The 5,878-nt window shown below is 46.0% G+C and overlaps 1 pseudogene; it reads right to left on the reverse strand.

The window, feature by feature from the left end:
* Nucleotides 1-1,326: 1,326 nt before the first annotated feature.
* Nucleotides 1,327-3,228, reverse strand: LOC123124080 (pentatricopeptide repeat-containing protein At5g15340, mitochondrial-like; annotated as a pseudogene).
* Nucleotides 3,229-5,878: the final 2,650 nt, after the last annotated feature.

Consider the following 5,878-nt stretch of genomic DNA (forward strand, 5'->3'; position numbering starts at 1 on the left):
GGCAATGCCCGATCTAAGGTTTTCACCCGGAGTCTCAAGACATAAGCTGTGGGGTTGCAACAAGCTCCTCGACGGCACCCCCAAGGAGGGAAGCGACATCCGTAGACGCCATTGCCGCCGGCATCGACAAGGTCTTTGCAAGAGTTTCACCCGGATCTGTGCAGCCCACCCAATCAGCTCCCAAAGTAGCCGGCGCCACCAAGAGAAAGCCGGAGCAGTCATATTTATGCATCCGCACCAAGGCGGACAGCAGCAAACCATGGCACACACGCTGCAAGGGAACGCATGCAACTCGTAGAGCTTGCTGAAGGGGAAGAGCACCACCCACCGCCGCTTACCTCCAGTCCTCCACCACCAGAGCCGGACGTGAACAGAACATCCCCGCCGCCACCACCGGCCCGCCGGGCCAAGATCCAGCCCGCTCGGACCTCGAGACGATGTACTGCCGGCGCCCGCTCTCTCCACCACCTCGCGCCCTCCACCGCAGGGGAACAACACTGACTCCGGCCGCGCCTGCCTTCGCCAGATCTGCCGCCGGGCACGCGCTGGGGCACGCAGCCGCCCCGACATCTTCCACGCCCTGACGCAAGCACTGGAAGGGAGAGCCCCGCCGCCGCCGTCCACTGGGAGGGGCTTGGCCCGCCTTGCATATCCTTCGGCGGCGGCGAGGGAGCGACGGGGAGGAGGGGTCTTGGGTGGCTGCTATGGTTTCGCCACCCGAGTCACCCTGGGAGTGATGCGGGTGTCAGAGGCTGACCGTGATTTTGACTGAATCTCTTCTCGGGATGCTTCACTTCACTACGAAAACATCCATGCGAACCGTTGGTGCTAGGTTTATGAAGAGAAACCACAAAAGAGGAGTTCCAGATGGAACTTCTGTACGTATACAAGTGCACGGCCAGTGCTTTGCTTCTCCGTTTGGCTAACTCGGAATTCGCTTCATCAGGGGCATCTAAACTGCAATACAGCCTAACTACATCATGAACATGTTTTGTCAAAGCACTGCCTTTTGCATGAGATGAGAAACAGAACAACCGTAAGACAAATTTATACGACAAAAGAGCATGTTTAGCTTGCAGTTCACATCCAGCATGAATCTGTAGTAGCAAATGATTGGAGCAGGGTATAACAGAGAACAGCTTGACAAAGCCCAGGGATCTCAAACTGGGACTCGCAAGTTTGGTTACATTTTCATTTCAGACCATGGCAACCATCAGTAAACCATGGAAAAGACGGCATGCTTTTTTTCAACAGATCAGGACAAGAAGTAAGATTGTTCTCAATTTATTTACTGACTCGCTATCCTTGCAACTAACAAAAGTAGTTTTATAATGATAGGTTCATAATTACAAGTACGCAGCACACATGAGAAGCAGGACAAAGAAAACCTGGAATTTTGAAGCGGTTGCTGCAAGTCGGAGTCACCCGGGGAAAGAGCATGTCTTCTGACCATCTCAGCTCTATAAAAAACCTTAAAGACACCAAGGGAAAATGTAAGCAGCTGGCAAGAAATTTAATGTCCCACGTGAAATTAGAGTTTAAGATCTTGGAAGCAATTTGTAGTTAACTCTTTAAGTCTTAACTGCAATACTTATACTTCATAAGTTGAAGCCTTTAGAGTTCCTGCTATGATCTAGGGCACAACCTCCACTCATCTACGGCACACAACCACTTGTGTACTAGTGTTTCAATATAGACAAGAGTAGCGATGGATTCCCTAGTGCATTTTTGTTCCGTCTATTTCTAGCGATTGCCAAGCTGAGGATTGCATGTACTTGAACATCTATTCACTCGGTGGACTACGTGGAGATTCTACCCAACTAGTTAGGTGTGACTACAGTATATCATCAACTGAGTTCAATTGTACCCTCTGATGGACAATTCAGTCTCGTTCACTGGATTTATTTCTAAACATATTCGACGGGTTACTCTTGCAAATTTAGGACATTGTACCGTACAGGTATGTGGAGATAATACAACTGCTACTATATATAGCCTGATCTAGATCTCAACTAATAAGGAGTTCACCAGAAAAATCTAATAGTACAACTCTGTATGCTCAGTTCTATTGTCAGAGGTATAAATTGGCATTAGGCCAACGATCTGAAAGTGACAAAAGAGCTAATAAACCAAGTGCTGTTAGGGCTTTTGCAAGGATGCAGTCCAAATTCCAATGGCACTCGACATGTGCAAGAAACTATGTCCAGAAGATATGGCAGGTTTACCTGAGTTATACTGTGAGGAGCTATAGCAAAACGGCCATTGTATTGCTCAATTCAGTGCACAATAGGAGCGATTTCTTGTTCAGCACGTGGCAGGGAAGCAACTTCAGTAGGTACCAGCAGAGTAATGGGGCGACGACAAACAGGGCAATTAGTCAGGTTGCTGAAGGACAGATCCATGCAGGTAGACCAAGGATCATGTTGTACAAATTTCAGGTCTCCATCAGCCAGGGGGCTTGTGTTGTACTCATTACCACCAAGGAACCAACCCAACCGTGTCAGACAGCTCTGATCTTCAGTTGGCCAAATTCATGCATGCATTGCCATACATCGACTTGGCCACTCTCTCTCAGCAACATTGACACGGCCATGCGCCCGGGGGCGGAAAGCAGCTAGCACCACGCACATCACCCTGTCCCGGGGGGGCGCCTCCATCGGCTTCATCAGCCCCTCTGCCTCCTCGACCTCGCCTGCCCTTCCCAGCATCTCCACGGTAGACGCATAGTGCTGCAGCGCCGGCCTCATCATCCTCCTGAACACCTCCCTCCCCTCACCCACCATCCCAGCCCTCGCGCACGCGGCGAGGACCACCATCACCGCCTTGTCATCCATCTCCCCCTCCCGTCCGCGGAACAGGCCGAGCACCGTCCGTGTGCTGGACAGATGCGGTGCGGGCAATTCGTCGAACAGCATGCGCGCGGAGTCCGGCGGGCGACCCGTGCGCGGACATCGCGCTGGAACGCGCCTCTCCGGAGCGCGGCAGCGTGGAGTGTGGCCACCAGCGAGAGAGACGGCAGCGAGGCGGCGCCACGGAGGAGCGCGGCGCAGTGCAGCCGCATGGCCGTAGCCTCGCACGGTGGCCGCTCACTGACTCCGAAGTGACCCAACAGTCCGGGAGGGGACGGGTGGGGTGGCGCGAGGAGAATGCAAGGGAGGAGGAGACGGAAGGGACACTCCGGCGGCCGGCCGGCGTTGAGATCGATTTTGATATAAAGACGAGAAGACGAGGCAGGGCGCCCTTTGGCGTCAAAGAATACGAGGCCCAGGCCCAGGTATGTAGGGCGGGCCCATGTGTGTTCTACGTGCAAGCGCGTGCCAAAAGAAATCCACACAAGTTTTAAAAACTATTCTCGTTTTTTTCATAAAATGTTCATGTTACCAAATAATGATCTAAGGAATATTCAGATTTAAAAAATTGTTACCTTCAAAACAAAATAAATTTTGATGTGTTTCTAAAAAAATAATGAAAAAAACTAAGTAAAAGCCAAGAAAGTTGGAAAGTAGAATGAAAAAAAAAGCATTCCCTACAATATGTTGTTCGAGTCGGTATTGAGCGCCAATGGGCCGGCCTAGTCTCCATGCTCCTGTGTGTCACCCTCTTATTTGAAGCATGTGGGGATAACCTTTTTTTCTCTAGCATGTTATTGTTGTCGGTTGTTTTATCTGCGTTGACTTGAGTTTTAATTATGTTCTAGCGGTGTTTTTTCATACATATATTGTGTTAGGCTATTGTTAAAGACGGTATTTGTTCTGACAAGAGAGTGGAGTTGTTTTGTGTGTGGTTGTAGTGTCCTTGCACGTTTCAGCGTCAGTGTCCGTCGACATCCCTTGGGAACTCCTATTTCATGTTGAAAGGATGAAATTGTTGCTATAATGCGGTCCCATGAAGCCCTCACTCGCTCAACTCGGCTCCCTGCTCCTCGTTCACTTAGTTCTTTTTCGCTCACTCCAGTGCTAGCTTAGAAAAAACTAGCCGTCGTTTATTTATTTGAAAAAGGTTGTTAAATCAAAAAGTTGTTTGTGATTTAAAGAAATGTTGCAAATTAACAAAACCATAATTTTTAAAAACATTAATGAACTTACAAAATATGAGTGGACCTCAAACAATGTTCATGAATTAGAAAAAAGCTTCACAAATTAGAAAATATCCATAGACTTAAAACATGTGCATGAACTTTAAATACATTTGAAAAATTAAAAATGTTCTTTAATTTCACAAAATCTGCAAGATATTTATTAAGTGTTCATGAATGAAAGTGTGAAAAAAGGAAAAAAAAAGTTGGTAAATTCACCGAGCAAGGAGATAGCTACACGCAGCAGAGTGAAGGGGAGATCGCTCCTTTTTGAGCCGGCATAGTTACGTAGTTGATTTGAAGTTTTGTTCTTAGCCTAGTGAAACTTTTGTTTGTCATGCTTCAAATAGTGTTTCTGTTGTATGTTGCTTAAAAGTGTGTATATGTTGTGGATGGTGTTGGATGAACTATATGTATGTGGAACTCTATCAAATGGTGTTCTTTTTGCCATAGGTGTCCGATAGTGATGGGCTTCATAACAATAACCATGTGTGATGTCAATTTTTTATGTATCAGGAAACACAAACACTGACCGGCTATAGATAACAGCAGTGACTAGTTAGTGACCGACCATTGGACGGCCGATGATTGACAAGTATAGGAGATCTATTGCAGCTTTTTGATAAATAAGAGTGTCAAACCCAACGAGGAGCAAAAGGAATCTATAAGAAGTTTTTAGCAAGGTTTCACTCCAAAATCTATAAAAGTAATTTGATAGGACATTTGGTAGCAAGATAATGCATAAAATGATAAACAATAACAATAACAATAAAGTGCAACAAGTGGCACAATCCTTACATATGCTAAGGACAAGTGATTGTGTTTCTTATAGTGATTAAAACGCTCTTGAGGACACACAGGAATTTCACCAAGTTTCATTGAGTTACCTTTTGTTGTTTCGATAAGTATTGTGCGGGCAGGCATGCGCTAAGGTACTGCCTTTACTTGGACAAATAACTATTGATCATTATATCCTCCATGTAAGCATTCACAATTACAAGAGAAATAATTAAGATAAATCTACCATAACATTGAACTTTATCTTTAGGATCAAATCAACCCCTTGTGCAACAATTTGTAAACTAGTGTTTAGGTTTCTATCACTCTTGCTGCCAATTATCTACAAACTAATCCCACAATATCTTCCCCTAGGCCCAACAGCAGATCTTGCGACCAGCTCATGGTTCTGGCACATGGATAGCACGTTCCCACGCACCCCTGTCTATGGCTAGTTCTTTGGCGATACTCCATTCCTTCAGATCTCTCTTTACGGACTCCTCTCATGTCAAATTCAATCTACCCCAAACTCTCTTGACATTATCAGCACGCTTTAGCCGTCCGTTATGCACCGGAGCATTGATACGTCTCCAACGTATCTATAAGTTTTTATTATTTCATACTATTATATTATCAATCTTGTATGCTTTATATGTCATTTTATATCACTTTTGGGAACTAACATATTAACCTAGTGCCTAGGAGGGGCCCTCGTGGCTCCGTCTGACCTAATTCCGACGCTATAAATTTTCAAATATTACAAAAACCCCAGAGCGAGACCCGAAATAATTACTCCGCCGTTGCAAGTCTCTAGCCTCTACATCAACCTTACCGCCTCTCTGATGATGCTGATAACCCACAAGTATAGGGGATCGCAACAGTTTTCGAGGGTAGAGTATTCAACCCAAATTTATTGATTCGACACAAGGGGAGCCAAAGAATATTCTCAAGTATTAGCAGTTGAGTTGTCAATTCAACCACACCTGGATAACTTAGTATCTGCAGCAAAGTATATAGTAGCAAAAT

The sequence above is a fragment of the Triticum aestivum genome, chromosome 5D (genome assembly GCF_018294505.1).
Source record: "Triticum aestivum cultivar Chinese Spring chromosome 5D, IWGSC CS RefSeq v2.1, whole genome shotgun sequence".
In the NCBI taxonomy this organism is placed as follows: Eukaryota; Viridiplantae; Streptophyta; class Magnoliopsida; order Poales; family Poaceae; genus Triticum; species Triticum aestivum.